Genomic DNA, 11,331 nt, shown 5'->3' with positions numbered 1-11,331 from the left:
TGTGTGTCACTGATTTTCAGTTCCATAATTTTAAAACACTAAAAGAAGATGACATTTTATGACTTAATTAATTACCCTTTGCTCTTCAGAGCAACATACAAAGTACTGCAAAAGTTTCAGTGAAACCTCCCCTGTTTAAGAGTCTTATATACAGAATTAATTCATCAAATTATGCACTAATTGGTTATTTCTCAGGTATTACTGACAGGATTACTTTGATTTTGTGACTTTTATATGAACTGTTAATCTTAAGACAATTTCTCAAGTTTTTAGGCCAACATATATTTTCAGTTACCTAAATTCCTCTGGCCTTGCCAAATGGAATATTAGAAACAGATTTTGGCTTACAAGCTCCAAACATTTTCTTCTTTATGACAGATCATTAGACGTGAAATTTGTCTTATTATAAGGTGTCATTGACCAACAAGTAGTATGAATATATTTTATGCAAAAATCAGTCATATTGTATATTAAGCAGTTGGAATATACAACTGTATATTTATACCACATGACATTTCTTTGCCATAGTAGTCAGAATGTCTAAAATGTGACAGAAGAATGCAATAGTAACTGATGGTATACAGTGTTTGTAAAGCAACTTTAAAAGAAACAACAACTCTTGCATAATAGGTGCTCCAATTTTGCCATTGAGTTAGTCCTTTTTTAAAACCAGAATATACCAAAGATCCATCAAACAAAATACTTTCCCCAGTAACTGAAAGAAAGCACACATCACATTCATCTTCAAGAAGGTTAGCAGAAGTGATCTACAAAACTACTGCCAAAAATCGTTGACATTCATCCGTTGTAGAATCTTGGAATATACTCTAAGCTTATATGTAATGACATATCTTGAACAGAATGACCTCCATGTTAACCAGCATGGATTCAAATATATCGGTGATGTGAGACCCAACTTAGTTTTCTCACACAACATCATGAAAGCCATGGATCAAGGTTGTCAGTTGATATAGTATTTCTCAACTTCTGAAAAATATTTGCTTCTATATGACACCAAGACTTCTTGGTAGAGAACATGCAGTGTGGGTTCTTGATGGAGAGATACTGATTGATATAAAAATAACTTATCATTTTATTTCAAAGAAAGTAATCAATTTTTGAAAATATTACATACCACTGCATAGATAGAAAATCTACTCACCAAGTAGCAGCAGGGGAAAACACGTATAAAAGTCAAGGAAACATGCCAGAAGAAGGAGCCACTGGCTCCAGAAGCTTGCCTATTTCTTTAACTTTGATATATGTTTTCTTTTGCTGCCACTTGGTGAGTAGATTTTTTTATCCATCCAATTATATTATTATTTTATTTGTATTGTGATTTATTTCAGACTTACTTTCAGACTCCTCTGTTATGTTTCTCCAGTCATTACATATTTTTGTCTACACTAGAGACAAACAGCACATCATCATCATCATCACCATCATCAAAACACGATGTGTTCTATTAATGTGTGTCCCTTTCATTTCCAAGTTAAAGGATCAAATAATTCTTCTTACGACTGCTGAGAATAGGTTGGGTTGCATTGAATTTCTTTTTCTGTTATGGAAACTGTAGCACCAACATGTATATTTTTCTGTTTACTAACATAGGTTGAACAAACTTTTTCCCCAGGGACATTGGTACATATTTGGTTGGAACAGTTGAGAAGCATCCTGAATATCTATGAATCCCAGACAAAATGATAGTCCACATTCATTACCATATTCAGTAATTTTGTTCACCATTTTGCTGTATCCACTTCTGATCCTAGCTTGTTATTTTCCTTGGTTAATATCCAGTGTCATTTTGGAGAGGAAGTGGATAGGTGTTTAAATTTAATGTTAGTTATCTGTTTGATTATTTATTTGTCATTCACTGAACTAAATAGTTCATTTATCTTGTAATTGATCTATTAGGAAACTTCTTGTTGTTATTGACATTTGCACTAATATGTATTGTATCCATCTTGGATTATTATATTGTAGTTAATAACATTTTTCATGTTGAAGTTTATATTGTTATTGTTGTTATTATTATTATGTTAACACTGATGACACCAGTTGCATGTAAATATGCCCAATGGTGGAATAAAACATTTGTAAACATTTGTAATGCTTAGTTTCTCTTATTTTTTTGTGAAAATTATCATAACTTTCATACACATTTAGGGACTTGTCTTAGACCACAGACTATCCCTAAAAAGGTAGGAAGTTATTTTTTTATTACATAGTCACCAGATTTCCATTTCTATTGAAACACCATCTCCTGGTGCCATTCCTTTCTTCATATCTATAATGGGTTTATACACTTCATGTTGGATTGCTTCTAGAATACAATTATTTAAAAAATTCTTGGATATTATAGAATCTTTTACCCTTTTGTGTTAGTTACTGTGCCATTGTCATCTTAAGGGATGAATCGTGTCATTCCACCCAAATTAAGTATCTGTTTGTTGTCTTCATGTTCTTATTGTCTGCAACTGTTATTTTATGGAATTTTCATTATATCTTCTCACATTCACTTGAAAACCTTTGTAAGGAGTTTTGTGTAATTCGATACATTCTTTAACTGGGCTGGCTACGTTGTGCCAAATTGCACATGAGCCAGATGTGTGGGTCATGTGCAATCAGAGGTTCGTCTTAGCTGTGCTTGGTTCTTTTCAAAAGTACCGGGTACAGTGCGACATTTCATTTGGTATTGTGGTATGGCATTTTTGGGTTGGCACAAATCTCTTCAGTTTGGCAGAATCGTGGTGTCAGCGCTGTTGTACTTCACTATTTGTTTGTGGTATGGAGGACACTCACAGGTCCAGTGGCTGTTTACACAAAAAGAGCGAGTCTAGTGATGTATTGTCACAATCCTTTAAAAATTAAAGGAAATGTCAGAAGAGTAGGATGATAATTCTCAGTATCTGATATGCACTCCCATAATCAATGGGTACTGCAAATTTATCATGAAACGACATAACAATACCATGCAGAAAAAATTTAAGGATTTACACTCCTGGAAATGGAAAAAAGAACACATTGACACCGGTGTGTCAGACCCACCATACTTGCTCCGGACACTGCGAGAGGGCTGTACAAGCAATGATCACACGCACGGCACAGCGGACACACCAGGAACCGCGGTGTTGGCCTTCGAATGGCGCTAGCTGCGCAGCATTTGTGCACCGCCGCCGTCAGTGTCAGCCAGTTTGCCGTGGCATACGGAGCTCCATCGCAGTCTTTAACACTGGTAGCATGCCGCGACAGCATGGACGTGAACCGTATGTGCAGTTGACGGACTTTGAGCAAGGGCGTATAGTGGGCATGCGGGAGGCCGGGTGGATATACCGCCGAATTGCTCAACACGTGGGGCGTGAGGTCTCCACAGTACATCGATGTTGTCGCCAGTGGTCGGCGGAAGGTGCACGTGCCCGTCGACCTGGGACCGGACCGCAGCGACGCACGGATGCACGCCAAGTCCGTAGGATCCTACGCAGTGCCGTAGGGGACCGCACCGCCACTTCCCAGCAAATTAGGGACACTGTTGCTCCTGGGGTATGGGCGAGGACCATTCGCAACCGTCTCCATGAAGCTGGGCTACGGTCCCGCACACCGTTAGGCCGTCTTCCGCTCACGCCCCAACATCGTGCAGCCCGCCTCCAGTGGTGTCGCGACAGGCGTGAATGGAGGGACGAATGGAGACGTGTCGTCTTCAGCAATGAGAGTCGCTTCTGCCTTGGTGCCAATGCAGGCGCCGTGCAGGTGAGCGCCACAATCAGGACTGCATACGACCGAGGCACACAGGGCCAACACCCGGCATCATGGTGTGGGGAGCGATCTCCTACACTGGCCGTACACCACTGGTGATCGTCGAGGGGACACTGAATAGTGCACGGTACGTCCAAACCGTCATCGAACCCATCGTTCTACCATTCCTAGACCGGCAAGGGAACTTGCTGTTCCAACAGGACAATGCACGTCCGCATGTATCCCGTGCCACCCAACATGCTCTAGAAGGTGTAAGTCAACTACCCTGGCCAGCAAGATCTCCGGATCTGTCCCCCATTGAGCATGTTTGGGACTGGATGAAGCGTCGTCTCACGCGGTCTGCACGTCCAGCACGAACGCTGGTCCAACTGAGGCGCCAGGTGGAAATGGCATGGCAAGCCGTTCCACAGGACTACATCCAGCATCTCTATGATCGTCTCCATGGGAGAATAGCAGCCTGCATTGCTGCGAAAGGTGGATATACACTAAACTAGTGCCGACATTGTGCATGCTCTGTTGCCTGTGTCTATGTGCCTGTGGTTCTGTCAGTGTGATCATGTGATGTATCTGACCCCAGGAATGTGTCAATAAAGTTTCCCCTTCCTGGGACAATGAATTCACGGTGTTCTTATTTCAATTTCCAGGAGTGTAGTTCCCAATGGAAGAGCAAAAAATTACAATGATGGGATGCATTGTTCTGTACATCAAGAAGCATATTATGCTAAATTTGCAGGCGTAGAGCATGTGAAGAAATGGGTGACACAAATAGTAATAATTCTGATGTCACAGACATTATTCCACTGCCAACCACAACAGTTTTCGATGGTACTGAAAAAGTGTATGGAGACACTATATATTACTGTTAAGTACATTGGTTAAGTCTAGGGGAATGCCTCAAGTGGTTTTTCAATTTAAAACCCATTCTTATTGAATTTATTAATGAAAAAGAAGTGTAGGGACAAAAATTGGAACATCTAGAATGGATTGCAAACTTTGCTTTTTAATTGCACTTGACTGAATGCTGCCCATGGTAAGATACTGCAGAGTGAGAAACAACTTATTTTTGATCTGATGGGAATGCATTTAAAAATAAAATCTCTTTGTGGAAGGGACAAATTCTGACCAAAAAAGCACCTTCCATTTCCATGAGCTCATTGGCTTTAGTGAAAACATGAGGCTAGAAGAATTCATTGTGATCTTGAAAGAATTACAAGGATAGTTTTCTAAATGTTTTAAGGACACTGCCAATCTTAGATCTGTTTTTGACACTGTTTGCAGCTTCAGTTGAAAGCACCCTGTGCGTGAGCAGATGTAACTGAGTCATCTGCAGTGTAAATCCTGTTTTAAAGACAGAACTATTCAGAATATCTACATCGTTTTCCTGAGGCAGAGTTTTCCCATCTTAATAATGGTGTTGCAAAAGTACCACAATATTTTGATCAATATATTCTGATTATGAAACTAGATAAGGCAAGATTTTGTGGCAACCTGAGTGTGAAAATCAGAGAATTTGTCTGTGCCTGTCCATATGCCAGTAGTTTGTACAAGATAAAAATTCTGTAATGTCTTCAGCCCACCAAAAATAATAAAATGATACTGAAAATTTGTTTTGTTTGAGATCTGCAATTTGTCAAACCTGTGTACTGGAGTGTGTGAGGAAAAGTTAGTATTCACTTTTGACAGGCTGGCCATAAAGTGAAAAAGCCTCTCTTGAAGATGTGTTTTTGTACTGGGAACCTGTAGCAAAGTGGATAAGCACTCATGGAACAATTTATTTTCATATTAATTGCAGAGAAGCATTAAAAAAGTTGGAACTACTAACATCATGTGATCAATATCCTTAGTTCAATTAAAACAAATGATGGATAATTGAAACACACTGTAGAAAATATTCAGCACATTAAAGTTACAGATGAGGCAGGGACTCTCATAGGAGGATCCAGCAATGATGAAAATTTCAACTTGATGACATTTCTAAAGCACCTGCCTGGCTAGACATGTATGTTGGCATGCTACTTCCAGGGTTTGAGGAGACAGTCCAGCCCTAGATCGAATCTGTCTATTAGGTTAACTATGAGGTCTGGTGTGCCAGACAATGTGGATGTGGTATTTAGGGGGTTTGCCACATCTGACAGGTACCCATGTCCTGCCTCAGTTACATGATTCACAAACATTTCAACAGTTTTATCACACTTTCATATGAATAACACTAAATGCAAACAGACGAGGTACAGAATTTCTGTCCCAGGGAGGAAGTGGTGTTGTCAGGAAGGACATCCAGCCCCCTTTACCATTAACATTGCCAAATCCAGATAAACATGCCAACCACATGAAGATATGGGATAAGGCCAATAAAAAGAAGAAGATGATGATTATTTTAAAGACTCAAGCAGAAGGTGAGGCAGAACTAAAATCTTGGTTACAAAGAGATGGTTACAAGTGATTTCACCACAATAACCAAAAAGGAATTCTCTAGCTGGTAGCAGCTACAGTGTTGTCAGGAATTATGAAAAAATAAAAACTGCTGAGTATTTTTTCAGTTTTGTTTGATGAAGCTTGTGATATGTCCCAGACAGAGCAAGTATCAATTTAACTTAGAATGTTTCTGAAGATTTTACAGTGAATAAATATTTCATCTGATTTTATTCTATAATTAGTACTTCAGCATAAACCATGTGTGATTTCTTGGAGGACATTTTAGTCCTGCCCAACTTACTGCCCTCAAAACTCAGAAGCCAGGGTTAAGACAGGGCATCACAAATATCTGGTATAGTATCAGAAGTGCAGTCGTGAATACACAAAGAAGATGCTTGAGTGCTGTTTGTACATTATTTCAGAAGTAAGAAAATTTTTTCTATTAATGAAAAATTTAATAAACTTTGTACAGGACTCATTGAAGTGCCGCACTCAGTTCAGAGAGCTGCAGATTGCAGCTAAGAAAGAAACTGCAAAAGTTTACCTCCTCTATCAGGCTACTGTCCAAAAAGGTATATGTTATCATAAAAAATTTTATCAAATTTTGGTGGATATTTTATGTTTATTATATATTTTTGTTTTTCAGATGATTAGTACAAATAAAATCACATAAGTCTACAATGGAAGATTATAACCAACTGATGCAGCTGCAGCTTTCATTCAGTGTGAAAGTTGCATTCTGGCCACAGTGGCAGGAAGTAGCGGTAATGTGTGAGTGAGGTGTGCCTGCTTATGTGAATGTGTGTTTTCTTTTTTGAAGAAGGCTTTGGCTGAAAGCTCAATGTGCAACAGTCTTTTCGTTGTGCCTGTCTGCAACTCAAATGTTGTCTTTATGGTGAGTAGCAATCTATCCATTTCATGATATTATTGATATTTCAACCTTGGACTTTCCATTGTTTGATGCAGTTTTTGTATGACCATTTTATTGAAAGAGGATTTATGATATGGTACTGGTCAAAGCATCAGACTTCTATAGTTATTTGCAAAGGTTAAAGTGCTATTTTAACTTAACAATACTTATTGAAGTTTTTCATTGAGTAGAAATTTTAAATGCAAAATTAATGTAGTCTACTCTATGCGTCATCAGATTGTGATAAAAAAAATAGGAGCAGTCACAAGTTTTAAGTGTTTCTTATGATTTTAAATTTGAGGAAATTTAGTGTGAAAGTGTTCAGGCTGTTGTTAACCTTGATGAATTAAACTTCTGCATCAGCATAAAACTTAAAAAGTCTCAGTCAAGGTAATAATGAAAATATCAAATTCAAAATCCCTCAAGGATTTTTCAGAAATTCATATTTTGAAGTTTTCAACCAACCAAGTGCGTCACTCAGGAATAGATTTGACAGTGATTCCATAAGATTTTTGAGCCACTGGAAATATTTATTCTTGGGCAACTTACAGATGTTGATGAAATTGAAAAATTTTACAAAAATGATTCTGATGGAGAGAGACTGATAAACCATAGAGACATGTTTTTGCAAGTTTTGACAAGACAAAATGAGCAGACAAAAAACTTGTGGGAAGCTGCGGAACTTTTATAAAAATATGAATGGCAAAAGGATTAAATCCAGGGATTGTTTGCTTTGCTCACATGCATATAATGAGTCTTGGACAATCATGTCCTAAGTTTTTTTTCTGTTTTTCATTGATTCAAAACTAATTAACAGCAACAATGTTTCTGTATTGACTCAAACATATCACTGTTTTGCCTGCTTAATGAGACTATCAATAAATCAGATTTAGAAGATTCATTAAATACTTTTATTCCACAATATACAAGGTGCAGCACAGCTTTTACATTGTCAAAATGGACTTTTTTGTGTTGTTGATTGAATAGCATTTAAAACGTGCAGCACAGTTTTTGTATTGTGCTAGTGGTCTTTTTTTGTATTGAATAGCATTTAATTAAACAAACAGTATTTTGAATCTTTCCTTAGTTTTTTATCCTTAAAATATACCTTTTTATGATTTTTTGTGTCAGTTTACAATTTTAAGAAAGCACTTGGCCGCGAAAGGCAAAGGTCCTGAGTTCAAGTCTTGGTCTGGCACACAGTTTCAATCTGCCAGGAAGTTTCATATCAGCACACACTCCGCTGCAGAGTGAAAATGTCATTCTGGAAACATCCCTCAGGCTGCAGCTAAGCCATGTCTCTGTAATATCCTTTCTTTCAGGAATGCTAGTTCTGCAAGGTTCGCAGGAGAGCTTCTGTAAAGTTTGGAAGGTAGGAGACGAGGTACTGGCAGAAGTAAAGCTGTGAGGACAAAGTGTGAGTCGTGCTTGGGTAGCTCAAATGGTAGAGCACTTGCCCGCGAAAGGTAAAGGTCCCGAGTTCGAGTCTCGGTCTGGCACACAGTTTTAATCTGCCAGGAAGTTTCAAATCTATATTGATTTAATACTTCATATGGTTGCAGCACTTAATTTGCTTTTGATTCTACATTTCTAACAATAACACCAACTTCAGGAGAAAATGGTAGAAATGTAGCATTTTTATTTTCTTGATAAACAGTTTCAAATTATTAAATCATGTGCAGGTCTTTTTTCCCTTTCCTTTGTAAGATGAATAAAAGTCCGAGATCTTCAGTATCTTTTCTTTGATGTTAATCTTCCCCATGAAAAAATGTAATTACATCGTAGCATTTCTAAAAAAATTTACTGCACAAAAAACTACTTTTAAAAATTATAGATAATTCTTGATAATGTATCAAGGTACAAATTGTAATATGAACAGAGTTTTTCCATCGTCTTTTGATGCTGTAGTCTTTTTATGCATTAACTGGATTTTCAATTTCTATCTCATTTCAGTGTACTGGCCTGATGAAACAAAAATGTCATCCACTGAAGAAAATATATTTGATGAAACATTTGACATAAACTGCATAGATAACAACCAGAGAACAGATTATCTGTACAAATGTAACACTTGTTGTAAGCTGTACAAATCTCAAAGAAGTTTGGTGAGACATATCAGATATGAGTGTGGACAACCACCTCAATTCCATTGTCCTTACTGCACTGAAAAAAGTCATCGCAAGTATAATTTAGAAGTCCACATTAAACGTAAACATAAGCAGGTACAAGAGCTGCATGAACTAATGTGATATTAAATGATCATAATAAACATTGTTATTTTTTAATTTAAAACTTTATATTCTGTAATTGATGTCCAAAAGTAATTAGTCAGTGGCCAGTTGAGAAGCGTTATTTAAAATCACTTGCTATATGGCAAGTTATAGGTTTTCCATGTGAAGTATATGCATCTGTTATAGATGTATAATAGTAATAAAGTCTCCTTTTACTTATTATACAGTATGTTGCCCATATTAAAAGGTCCCTTATATATGTTTGAATAGTTAATAATCATATGTTATGGTGCGTCAGGGTTTAGACTACTTTGCTTAAAAGCATTCTGAGATCAGGCCTTGTCCACGTGTTTCATTAATATTTCAGGTTTCCTTACCACCACATTCTGTAACAGTCCACAAAATAAACATTTCATGCATCACATTCCAAGACAATTTCTAACAAATTGCCTTGTTAAGGGCATTTAAAAAGTAACTTACATTTTATTATACTAGAGCGTGACACTGTTACTGACAAGCGATACACCATCAACCATATTATTTTTGGACTTGAGCAGTCAGTACATATAAACAAACATATGAGCTTCTGACAATTTTTTCAATGCCTATAAACACTTGTACATATAGAAATTATGAATTGAGGAATGTTATTGTGTATATGTCATTGTCAAAGTCTTGAAGAAGTGATCAATCATACACCAGACACATTCGCATTCCTGTTTATAATCTCTAAAAAAAATTTCTCTTATACCTTGGAAAGCAATGGAACAGAATGAATTGAAAGGAAAAAATTCATCTGTTTGACATCCAGATTTTTTAAAACCTGTTTTAGGACCCATAGGTGAAAGAGGCTTTTGCTATCATAATGTATGTAATTTGAACGACCAATTATGTATCAACAGTGAACAGATACAAGCAGAACTCTTCTAGTAGCTCCAAGAAGAAGAAGAAGAAGAAGAAGAAGGATGCTTTACTTTTTCCAAAGAGTTGATACTATAGTGATTACATACAGACATGTATATGCAGAGGCTTTAAATAATGTTGGATATCTTCATCATACTGAATTATTGTGAGATTTTCTCTGAAAACAATTAAATGAAGGTTTTTATTTTCAAAAACTGTTGTGCCCACTGTTACATAGCTGCTTCGGAAATACTGACTGAATCTTCACAAGCAATAATTTCTTTTTAATTTTCTTTTTGTACTATTGTACATAGGCAGAACTTAATATTGCAAAATCTGGAAAACAATACAGTTAATAAGTCTTCCTGCATGCCTAGTTTGAGAAGAATCAGAAGTAGACCTAAGTTAGAACATTGTTGCTATTGTAGCTAATGACGAGATGAATATCTTTCTCCTCCCCTCCCTTATCGTTTCGGCCTGCAATGGACCACGAAGATTTTTATCTCTTCCCTGATTTTGTTTTCCTGTTTTGCCAGTACTTTTTCATTTTCGCTGACTGTGCCTCTTTTCTCTGTTTTGACCATTTGCCGGCAGGACGTGGAAGTGGCGTAATAAGCGAAATAAGCTTTTTAGTAATTTTGACTTTTTCTCTGAAAACTCGAACCTGAATGTCATCAAATGAAATTTCAGCTTCCTGTAAATCCTTTTTAACTTGGCTTTCCCATTTTGAATACCATTTTGTTTTTGAAATTGGTGAATGTATGCGATGAGTAAGTCTTTGTAGGTTCATTCTTTCCAGATGGCCAAAAACATCATTCTCTGCTTCCTCATGCTGGTAACAATGTCTTCTGTATGTTCATATAATTCACAGTTGTGTCTTTGGCAGAATTCTCCACTTTCTTTGATAGGACTAAGGATTTTCCTCAAAATTTTCTGGTCTTTTATTTCAAGTTTCATAGTGGCCATTTCTTCGTCATGTTTAAACATTCTGATGCATACAAAGCTGACGGTCTAATTATGACATTATAATGACAAAGTTTTAGCTTTAAAGACAGGCTTTTGCTTTTGTATAAGTCTTTGCACAGATGAAAAGCACCTTCTAGTTTAGAACACCTG

The sequence above is a fragment of the Schistocerca serialis genome, chromosome 4 (genome assembly GCF_023864345.2).
Source record: "Schistocerca serialis cubense isolate TAMUIC-IGC-003099 chromosome 4, iqSchSeri2.2, whole genome shotgun sequence".
In the NCBI taxonomy this organism is placed as follows: domain Eukaryota; kingdom Metazoa; phylum Arthropoda; class Insecta; order Orthoptera; family Acrididae; genus Schistocerca; species Schistocerca serialis.
The sequence above is the reverse complement of the archived record's forward strand: the minus strand, read 5'-3'. Positions refer to the sequence as shown.